Genomic DNA, 12,472 nt, shown 5'->3' on the forward strand with positions numbered 1-12,472 from the left:
TCAAAGCCAGGTTTAAAAGATACTGAGTTCAAACTTCTAAGTTCCCCAAACATTATATTTGAATCTACATTATATTGCTGAATTTGTGTTTCTGTTGCTTTGTTTCTGATCCTCCTGGAACCAGAGCTTTAAAAATTGGGTTTCAAGGGTGGTGATCATGAGATCAACTTTACTTTTCTTTTGTCTGCTACCCTGTTGTCTGCTACTCTTTCACACCTCTGTGTGTGTGTGTGTGTGTGTGTGTGCACGCGCGTGCTGGAGGGCTGTCTTTTCCTGGCTACTAGGTAAAAACTCAGGCCCTTTGACTCTTCTGTTCATTAGTAGGCAACAGAAAGTTTTGCAAACATGTTAGGGAGCAAAACAATTCATATTTAGAGTAAGACTTCCTTCTTCTCTGACTCCCCCTATACCCACCTCCTCCTTAGCTAAAATTGGCTGCAGTCTAACTGCCTACCTTTGTGGAAAGGATGTGGCTAGGATCCTCTCTTTCTGGCTTGACTCTTCCCCTACTCACCCTCCTCCCGAGGATGGGAATTGGGAGGAAGGAGGAGAGTCAGGAATGTTGTGTGTGTGTGTTTTTAAAAAATACTTTGGCATACCTTAATTGACATACCAAAAAACTCACCCATTGTTAAGTGTATGTATAACTCAATGATTTCCAGTAGATTTATAGAGTTCTGTAACCATCATAATTTTTAACTCTATTAAAACATTTCCATTACCCCAAAAAGTTTCCTCAAGCCCATTTGCAGTTAACCCTCACTCTTTTCCACGGTCCAAGGAAGCCAGTAATCTGCTTTCTGTCTTTATAAATTTGCCTTTTCTGGATATTTCCTTTAAATGGAATAACACAACATGTAGTAATTTATGTTTGGATTCTTTTACTTAGCATAATGTTTTATAAAGTTCATACATGTTGTGGCATGAATCATAAATCTTCTTATTTTTATTGCTGAATAGCATTCTATCACATGGATATACCATGTCTTATTTATCCATTCACCATATAATGGACATTTGGATTATTTCCAGTTTTTGGTAATTATGAATAGTGATCTAATAAACATTCACATATATGTCTTTGTGTAGATATATCTTTTTCTTTCTCTTGGGTTTGTTCCTAAAAGAGTAATTTCTGGGTTGAATGATAAAACTGTATTTAAGATTTTAAGAAACATCCAAACCATTTTCCAAAGGGGCTATAAAATTTGACATTTTCATCAGCAATGTGCGAGGTTCCAGTTTCTCCACTTCCTTACCAACACTTATTATTGTCTGTCTATTTATTGTAGCCATTCTGTGGGGTATGTAGAGGTATCCCATTGTAGTTTCAATTTGCATTTCCCTAATGATTATTGATGTTGAGTATCTCTTCATAATACTTATTAGCCATTTGTGTATCTTCTCTAGTAAAATGTCTGTTCAAATCTTTTGCCCATTTTTAAATTGGGCTGTCTCCTTATTGAATTGTAAGAGTTCTTTATATTTTCTGGATACAAGTCCTTTATCAGATACATAATTTGTTATATTTTCTCCATATATGTGGTATATTTTCATTTTCACAATATCTTCTGAAATGCAAAAATTTTAAATGTTGATGAAGTCTAGTTTATCAATTTTTTCTTTTATGCATTGTGCTTTTGGTATCATATGTGAATTCTTTGCTAAACCCAAGACCACAAAGATTTTTAGTGCTAAGACATTTTATAGTTTTAGTTCTTTTGTTTAAATCTTTTTATAATCTATTTAATTTTTTATGTGAATTTCCAACAAACTCAGTACCATTTGTTGAAAAAACTATCATTTCCCCATTGAATTGTCAAAAATTAATTGTATGGAAATGTAAAGCTTTATTTCTGGACTTCCAATTCTGTTCTATTGATCTATAATATAGATCATATGTCAATTGTATATGCCAATTCTTATGCCAAACACCACACTGTCTTGGTTATTGTAGCTTTATAGTAAGTTTTGAAATCATGTAGTATAAATGCTCCAACTTTGTTCTTCATTTTCAAATTTGTTTTGCTTATTCTAAGTCATTTACATTTCTATATAAATTTTAAGATAAACTTGCTAATTCTTTCTTTGCCAAAAAAGAAAAACAACAACAAAAAAATCCTGCTGAGATTTTTACAGGAAGTAAACTGAATCTACAGGTCACTTTGGGGTGAAATGCCATCTTAACAACATTGAGTCTTCTATGAATATTTAGAAGTGTGTTTAATTTCCAAATATTTGAGTATTCCTCAGATTTCTTTTTGTTGTTGTTTTAAAATTTAAATTTTTTGTGGTCATATGCCATACTTTGTATGATTTAAATCCTTTTAAATATATAGAGACTTGTTTTATGGCTGGAACATGTTTTTTTTTTTTTTTTTTCTTTTTCTGGAGAATGTTCCAGGTGTGTTAGACTAGAAATAGCATTAGACACAAGGAGGATATTTCATAATGATAAAATAGTCACCCCATGACTGCAGAATACATATGATTTTTAAGCACACTTGAAACATTCTTCAGGAAAGACCATATACTGGGTTATAAAACAAGCCGTCTCACACACACACACACAGTCTTAGTCTATTTGTGCTGCTGTGACAGAATACAGTCTTGCACCACTTAATGACAGGGATACATTCTGAGAAATGCATCATTAGGTGATTTTGTCATTGTAGAACATCATAGAGTGTACATACACAGACCTAGATGGTATAGCCTACTACACACCTAGGCTATATAGCCTGTTGCTCCTAGACTACAAACTTGTATGGCATCTTACTGTACTTAATATTATAGGAAATTGAAACACAATGATATTTGCATATTTAAACATATTTAAACATAGAAAAGGTACAGTAAAAATACAGTATTATTATCTTATGGGACCACTGTCATATATGTAGTCCATTGTTAACCGAAATGTCATTACATGGCACATGACTGTACTTAAGACTAGGTAATTTATAAAGAACAGAAATTTATTTTCTCATATTCTGGAGGCTGGAAAGTCCAAAGTAAAGGCACTAGCAGGTTTGGTTGTCTGATGAGAGCTGCATCCTCTGGAGGAAAGAAACACTGTGTCCTTATATGGCAGAAGGCAAAGGGTAAGCTAGCTAATGTTACATAAAGCCTCTTTTATGTAAGGTCTTAATTCTTTTCATGAGGGAGGAAACCTCATGGCCTAATCACCTCTTAAAGGCCTCATATCTTAATACTATCACATTGACAACATCTAAATTTTGGAGGGGACACAATCAAACCATAGTGTATGAGCACACACATACATGCACAAAAAGTTAGGTCAAGTTGGTGATAGAGTTGTTCAAGTTTTCTATATCCTTGATGATTCACTGTCTATTGACTTGATCGATTATTTAGAGTCAGATACTGAAATCTTCAACTGCTATTATTGAATTCTGTATTTTTCCTTTTAATTCTGTCACTTTTTACTTTATGAATTTTGGGATTCTATTGCTATTTGTTATAGCTTCCTAATGTATTGATAATTTTATCATTATGAAATATCCTTCTTTGTCCTAATACTATTTCTAGTTTTAAAGTCTGTTTTGTCTGATAATAATATAGCCACTCCAGTTCTCCTATGAATACTGTTTGCATGACATATCTTTTTTTATCCTTTTGCTTTTAACCTATTTGTGACTTTGAGCCCAAGATGTGTTTCTAATAAGCAGCATGTAGTTGATTCTTGCCTTTTAAATCCAATAATATCTGCCTTTTTATTGGGGCTTTTAGGCCATTTACATTTTTTTAATACAGCCCTTTAATCAAAGACAGATCAATTGTATAAAAATTTGTAAGATTGTAGATCTAAACAATATAATAAATAATTGTGACTCCTAATAATAGATAATACACCATCTTTTCAAATATACATGGATTGTTCCATTTACATTTAATATATTTATCTTTACAGTTAGATTTATAATGGCCAATTTGCTATTTTTTTCCCATATGTTTCCTAATCCTCCTTGACTGCTTTCTTTGTGTGTTAAATAAGTTTTTAAGGGGTATCCTTTTGATTTGTGTTTATTTTTAGCTATGTTTTGGGAGTTATTTTGCCTAAATTTATAAAGAATACTTTTGCTGGATCAGAATTATTGGTTAACATTATTTCTTTTAGCACTTTGAATATGTCATTCATTCCAGTGCTTTCTGACCACCATAATTTCAGATAAAAAGTCAACCATTAATCATGCTGATGTTCCCTGTGTGTAATGAGTCATTTTTCTTTTGCTTCTTTCAAGATTTTCTGTTTGTCTTTGTGTTTTAAGAGTTTAACTACGATATGTTTAGGTGTGAATTTCTTTATGTTTGTCCCATTTAGAATTTATTAAGCTTCTTGGAGCAGCAGATCAAAGATTTTCATTAAACTTTGGAAATTTTATGCCACTATGTCTTCAAATGTTTTTACTGTCTCTTTCTATCTTCTCTCTCCTGAGACTCCTACTATATGAATTTTGGCACAGTTTATTTTTTCTCACAGTTTTCTGAAGGTCCATTTATTTTTCTTCATTTTTTTCTCTTTGTTAGTCAGATTAGTAATTTCTATTGCTCTATCTTGAAGTCCATTGATTCTTTCTTCTGCCATCTTGAATTTTCTACTGAACCCTTTTAGTGAATTTTTAAATTTTAGTTGTATTTTTCAACTCCAGAATTTTTATTAGGTTCTTTTAAAATAATTTCTGTGTTCTAACTGAAAATCTCTATTTATTAATTCACTACTGTTGCTCTTTCCTTTAATTCTTTAAGCATTCCTTTATTTAGTTCTTTAAACATATAGTAACTGCTTTTAAGTCTTTGCTAAATCCAGCATTTGAGGACACTCAAAACAGACTGCATTTTTTTTTCTTGCATATAGGTCACAATTTACTGCTTGTGTGTATTATAATTTTTTGTTGAAAACTGTACATTTTAGATAATCTGTTGTAACAACTTTGGATTCTGATTTTGCTCCCCCAAAGGTTTCTGTTGCCATTTCATTTGCTTGTTCATTTTGGAACTTGCCTTGGCTGAATCTGTGAAATCTGTAGCATGCAGACAATGATGTTTCAGCTCACTTTTGGTTTTAATATTCTTACTTTTATTTTAAAGTATAAATGCTTCTCAGAGTGTCATACGCTTTTGGTTGATTTCCAGAGTGCTGAAACCAGTTTGGTTGTTTTTGTCAATCGTATAGTTGCTTTGGGGGGATAAGGTATATTGATCTCCTTTCTCAGATGTAGCTAGAAGTTCCTTCTTCCACGCAAAAGTTTTTACTTGACTGGTACAGTTGTAAAATGGCTTTTCAGACACTTTCTCCTGTGAGACCTACAGTGGGTTCTTCAGAGCCTATTCAGTTGGGCCTCTCCAACTGAAACTCCTATAACATTGGGGGCACATTCTCTCTCTTCAGCTGCTTCTTCCTTACTTGGTTTGGTTTCCCAATGGTCTACTTCACACCAACTCTCAATATTGTGGTCCCATAATTTTTCCAGGTAGTCCTCTTGGATAGGATCTAAAAATAGCTCCTGGCTCACTTCCTCTCTCATGTGGCCCACATATGGGCCTCAGGAAATATGCATTAATCCTTGTCCTGGCAAGCTCGAGGAGTGCCAGCCTTCCCAACAAAGCAACTACTCTCCTTTAATCCACCACCAAATCAACTCAACATCTGTGTCTCTTGTCTTCGAGATTTCCAGGCTGGAGTCCAACACAACCCACAATTTCCAACTTTAGGGAGCACGTAGTGAGGTCCTTGAGTCATCCCCCTGAAGCTCTCCTCACTGTGGAGTGGAGAAAAAAATTCAATCAAGGTCTCTCAAAGAAATACTCCTCATGACATTCTTTCTTAACCTCCACATTTCCAAATCTTTTATAAACTCCTCATAGGAAGGGATTTTTAGAAGCATAAAACTGGACCCCACATATTTCCTTTTGAAAATCTGCTTCTCACCCTGAAACATTATTTTAGAATTTCTTATCTATTGTATCTTGCTGCCTCATTAAAAAAATTCTAATTCAGCATCCTGTTACACTTGTGTTTATTTTTATAGACTTCTTCTGGTCTCCTTCAGACTAAACAATGTTTCTTAAAATTCTGGGATGTTCACAGATGTTATGTGAAAAATGGATCTTATGAATAAATAACTTTAGGGAACACTGTGTTAAGCAAAGCTACGCACATCTCTTTTGCTGCAGGAATGCTCAGAACCTTCAATCTGCTAAATATGGACTGTGAGTTTCCAAGCGGGCATGTAGAATATATAGTTTTTATCAAGCTTCTTTGACTATGAGGAACCTTCTCCTACCTTTTTGGCCAACCATCTCAAGGAATTAGGATTATGTAGAAGATATTTTGGAAATATTGACCTGGAAGGTGCCAATGGAAAGGAAAGGTATTTTCCTTCTCATTCAGAAAATTCCCTAAGGGAGGCAATGTGCTTGACCTTCACCTCTTCCTAACCATGGGAATTCTGAAAGATTCGTGTGTTTTTGTTTTTGTTTTTAACCTGATTGTGGTAAAGCTTGATTATGTGGTCCCTTCACTAGACTATAAGATGGACAGGAAGCTCATCTTACTCATTTTACACCTCCAGGGCTTACCACAGTGTCTGGCATTTAGCAGGATTGAATGAACAACAGTGTTAGTGGAGGGTTTCTTTGCATCTTCTTCTTTTAAAGAAAGAAAGAAAAGGTCTCCACACTAGGATCCCAAACCACAGATGAGCAATAGTCAAACAATCCTATTGGGTGCTGATGAAACCCCCCATTGTGTGAAAATCTGTGCTTATGAATATTTAACCCACAGAAAGATGTGTTAAGCGTGCAAATGTCCTTTGTGCTCTTTCCAAGGGCAACCACCGGTGGGTTTTCTCTCTCTCTCTCTCTTTTTTTTTTTTTTTTTTTACATCTGTGTATGTGATTGCATACACAAAGCTGAAAAGATGAGTTGCTGAGAACTTTCCAAAAGAAATGAATGGGATAAAGCAGATTGCCAAGTTACTGAGTGGTAATTAAGAACAGATTCCTAACATCATCACTTTACCATTTTTAAGATATTTTCCTTTAAAAGACAAAACCACTGAATGATGAAATGTGTCATGCTTCTCCCAAAGTCTCTGAGTCTTTACTCAGTTGCACACACGTATATTTGCCAGCCCAAAGTCACACATCTTGAACACTGTAAGAAATGTTTTATTTTTCAATGGAGAAAAGTGCGTGTGTGTGTGTGTGTGTGTGTGTGTGTGAGAGAGAGAGAGAGAGAGAGAGAGTTACCCACCTTCACTCCAAATATAGATCAGCTGGGAAAAATATTTTTCTTTTAAATATTCCAAAATACAACTTTATCCTGAAGCTAACTGGAATATTTGGCCCCAAGCATTATTTTTCAAAGGGTTTTGAGCTACTGAAAATGGGGATATAATGGAGGTTTGTATGTGATCACGATGGTGCAAGTACTCTGGCTCCAGAAATAACATAAGCTTTGGTGGCTACTAGCAGGTGTGGCCTTCCCCAGCCTGGGGACCTTGGCCTTGATTATGGATTGTCTAGGGGGGATCAGGAAAGAATTCCACCCCATTTTCCACCCACTCAAGCACTCTGCTCACTGTGTGATATGCCATCCCACATCTGGCCAGGTGTGGTGCAGTGGGCCAGAGTTTGTCTTACTGGCCTCTGAGGGAGGCCACATACCAGATTAGACACACGCGTGGCCTGCCTCACTGCGGGGGTGGAGGGCCGCCGCCACGATGTCCCAGGATTGTATGTCTTGTGGTTAAACACTTAGGGTTTTGACGTAGGCAAGGCAGCAGAGCTGACCCTCCAAGCCGCTGCAAACAACCTGAGAAGGCTTCTCAAAAATGCAGTCCTGCTCCTCCTGAAGGAGACGGCCTTCATGGGGGAAATTTTTCAATTGCTGCCTATTTGGTGTGGTTCTGCCTGAGCCAGGGGAGATTTCTTAGTTCTGGGCAAAGAGGTTTGCAGAGAGCCGAATGCCAGGAACCTGGGGAATTGTATGTTAATATTAAGTGCACTCTTGATATTAGCTAACAGAGGAGCTGTGTGTGTGTCAAGGGGTGTGGAGGTAGGAAAGAGGTCAAAGAGAGGAAAACGTATATAAGAATAGTGGTCATCTGTAAGGTGCAAATGTTCCATAATTTAATCCTCACTCTAGCACCATGTGACTGATCCTTCTATTAATTCATATTTTGCAGAGAAGTGAAATAATGCTCTTAGTGGCAAGAGCCAGAGCTGGAACTAGAAACCAGATTTTTCTGATGCCACATTCTGAGGCCTTTCTACTATGCCACATGACAATGAGGACCTAAAATATCTTCAAACTGCTGTGATATCAAGTTTAGGGCCTACCGATAGCTCCTTTTCAGGAAGAAATTGTGGTAGCCATGGACATTTTTCCTCTTCAGTTGTATCCCTGGAAGTTACTTTCAGGTATTAGAAGTCCAGGATTCCAGTCCTAAACAATGGAGATCATATCCTTTATTGTAAGTGAGAGAAGTAGGATAGGCCCATGATCAGACCCACGATCAAAATAACTGATGTGTGATATGTCTGTGTTGAACTGGGTCCAGTTCAGAACAAGTTCTTTCTGCCTTCTAGGCATTAACAGCATCCTTGATAACAGCTGGATACCTCCCTGAACAGAGCCTGGGAGGTTGCAGTTTGACTGTGACAGTCTAAATGGTGGGATGAGAGAGACCTGGGTGATTCTGAGTGATCCTCCTCCTCCCCAGTCTTGGAAAAACTTATTGAAGTAGAGGCTTTCAATTCGTTTTGCTTCATTTGACCTTTACAATAATCCTTTGGGATGAAATGGTCTTCATCCCATGTCATTGTTGAATGGGTGGGGGGGAGAGAGATTTCAAGGTGCTGGCTCATGTAATTGTGCAGGTCTGGTGAGTCTAAAATCTGCAGGGTAGGCCAACAGACTGGAGACCCAGGAAAGAGTTGCATTTGAGTCCAAAGGCAGCCTGCTGGCAGAATTCCCTCTTGTTTGGTATAGGAAGCGGGGAGGTCAGTCTTTGTTCTATGAAGGCCTTTAGTTGATTACATGAGCCCCATCCACATTATGGAGGGTAATGTGCTTTACTTGAAGTCCATCAATTTAAATGTTAGTCTCATCCAGAAAGCATCTTTGCAGAAACATCCAGAATGTTTGACCAAATATCTGGGCACCATGGCCCAGCCAAGTTGACACATGAACTTAACTATCACAAAAACTAAGCTTGAGAAAGTTACCTGTCACACTGATGGCACACGGCAGTGAGAGGTGGGGCTAGGGATTTAACCGAGGTCTTTGATGCTTGAGTTCTCTTCACCATCTGCTACAGCTACATCTGGGTCAGTAAACCACGGAAAGGAGTATGTCATTCTTGGAGAGCCTCATATTGATTAGATGACATATTCATGGAGGTCTCATTTCTTCTTCAAAAAGTCTTTCCTAAGTGTTACTGTGGTCCACATGGTGCAGAGTAGGAGCTCCACCCCTGGAGAGTGAGCAAGGAGGAGCCTCTGGGAAGCCTGCTTCACACCATGACAGGCCGGGTCCTGGAAGTACATGGTGGGATTTGGAAGCCAGGCCTACCTTAAGGAGCTATTTGAGGCTCTTGCATCAAGCAGGTGCAATTTTCCAGGTAAGTAGTGTGTTTCAGAGAGCCTCACTGTGTGTTCAGGGAACACCCCCGGAGTACACAGGTGAAGAAGGATGGAACCCCTCCCTGGCACTCTTGGGAATAGGAGAGACCTCCACCTATGTTAGGCCCCTGTGACAGGCAAGCTTGGTGGTAGGGGCTGAATCAGATGACCCTGGAGAGGGCCCTTCCTCCTTATAGGCTCCTCAGGGCTCACTAACCTCAAAAAGCTCTCCATAGCACTGAGATCCACACAGTTTATGAACTACTCTTGCTCCTCGTCCCAGTAGATCCTGAGTAAGAACACCTGGGCAGGAATGGACACTCCCCTCTCCCAGACCTAGAATATTCTGTTGCTCCTTTGCCTCACTCTCCCTGTTCCTATCCATGTCGTGCCCCCGACCCACCACCTCTAAGTCTCTGGCCCTATCTTTTATCTAATCTCATCTTTTCTCTCTCTTTGCCTGAAATGAAGTTACTTAGTGTCAATCTTGTAGACAGGTCCTCACCGACACCGCATGTAACAGGAATTAAAGAGATTCTATTTCTCATTAGATCTGCCACTTCGCTTCTATTTGGTCTGCTGCTATATTAATTCCATGACCTTTTCGTATGACCATGGACAATTAGATTGGCCTGTGAAGTGATTTCCAGGGCAGGATGATTACACCATAGCTCCTGATAGTAGAAATGAATCTGTCATAAAACTCTCTTATGCCCTAGTGACTTTTCTGCATCCTTTATTTTGACAATGATAATTAAAAATAGATGACATTTATTTAATACTCGTTATATGCTAGGAACTATAGACAGTAAGTAGTTAGAAAAGAGGGATTACAGTTGAGAGGAAATTGGGCAGAGACTTGGGTGTAGACACAAGGGTTGACTTTCCCAGATAGTTATTGGGCCTGTGGTGGAATTCACGAGAAAGGATGAGGTCACGAGAGGAGAGTCTGTGATGCTCAGGAAAAGCATGGTAGCTGACCAAACCCTGGGGAACATGGAGATCTTGGTGGAAGAAGAGGAACCAGGAAAAGAAACCACACAAAGAAAGATGTGATGGGAAGATGTCCAGGAGAGAGGGGAGCACCTCGAGAAAGGGGTGGTCTAAACAGTTCAAAAAATGTGAGAATAAAGAACGACAAGGGTGGACTCATCTAAAAGGCCATGTGACCTTAGAAGGAACACCTGCAGGGACTCAGGGCAGGATGTCAGGGGGTAGCAGGAGAGGCCAGGGGAAGGAGAGACGGAGGACTGGACTTGATTGCGAGTGGCCTGTGGCAATTTGCAGTTCCAGAATTTATTTGAAATCTGTTCCATCTTGGTTAAATTAAATAGAATTCATACTGACTTAGAAGGAATGAGGGTTCTTTATCAGAGTTTTTTGTTGTGTTATTAAAGATGTTGTAGAAAACACACAGCTTTGGAGTTAGAACTAGGTTAGGATCTAAGCTCCCTCATTTGCTGACAAACAACCTGGGGCAGGACACTTAATCAGCTGTCGTCGTTTCTTATTTTTTAAAAAAGGTTTTACTGATAATTCTCAAAGTTTTGAAGTTCAGAGGAGATATAGGTGAATAGGCTTTGGAAACTATAAAGAGTTATGCAAATGCAAGGCATCGTGTTAAAAATACTTGTCATATCTGTAAGGTAATGCTCAGTAATCGCCCCAGTATTATATTTTGGTGAATGATGAAAATATATTAAGTAAAATTATATTTGTCTGTAAATAACAGATGACTCAATTATAGTCACTGAAACACATAGAGGTTTATTTTTCTCACCTAGCAGGAAAGTCAGAGGGAAGCACAGCCACTCATAGGTAGTATCTGGGACCTTGGCTCCTTCTACCTTCCTGCTCCACTGCCCTTAAGTGAGTAGATTTTGTTCTAAGGTTGCAAGGTGGATGCTGTTTCTCCAGGCATGCTATCAGTGCTCCGGGAGAGAAGAAACGGGGGAAGGAGGAATAGGAAATGTCAAAGGAATGCCATCTGAATCTGAGCTTTTCTTAAAGAGTTTTTGTGGAAACTGTCCTCTGCCTTCTGCATTCCAATCTCACTGGTCAGAACTGAGTCTCATAGCTATCTTGAGCTACAAGAGAGTCTGGGATGGTGAATACTGTAGATTTCTAGCTGCTTCAGTTGGAAGGCAAGGGACAGGGGATTTTGTCAATGGCTTCTAGGAGCCAATCTGCAGTGTCTGCTGCAGCACAGAGCTCACCTTGCCATGAGCCTTGACATGAGAGAGAGGATGGAGGGAGGTGAAAGTGGGGTATGATGCTGAGGACAGCCACCTAACAGTGACCCAAGAGCAGGGCTCTGAGGCCTTCTGTGGCTTGGATCAAAACAACATGGCTGTCCTCTACCAAGAGGCCCAACCCCAGGACTTTGGCTCCTTCTGACAATCAGCCCTAACCAGCTGCTGCCAAAGGGGTAAACACATTCCAAGTCTTTGAGTCTCTGCTGCGCTGCAACTGTGGTTCAAACACACCTCCACTTCTACTCCATGTGGGCCGATGGGAAGTTCACTCTGGTTGTGTGTTAATGATGATTTATCCGTGCCCTCTCTCATTAATGGAGAGTTGAATACTAAACACTTACGTTATCTAACGGTGTAAGTAATTTGCGTCTCGTGTATCATTTTAAGTTTGTTCTCCCATCCTTGGGAACCATGAAGGACAATGCATTACACTCTCTTTTTCTTTGGAAGGATGGCCTTTAACCAGCCATTTCTCTAAGCCCCTTCAGCTAGGTGGAGAAACAGATGCCCATCAGAATCCTGAGCTGAACACCCTGAAAACTCTATGCAGGACAGCACACACTGGG

Source organism: Eulemur rufifrons, chromosome 15, assembly GCF_041146395.1.
Source record: "Eulemur rufifrons isolate Redbay chromosome 15, OSU_ERuf_1, whole genome shotgun sequence".
NCBI lineage: Eukaryota > Metazoa > Chordata > Mammalia > Primates > Lemuridae > Eulemur > Eulemur rufifrons.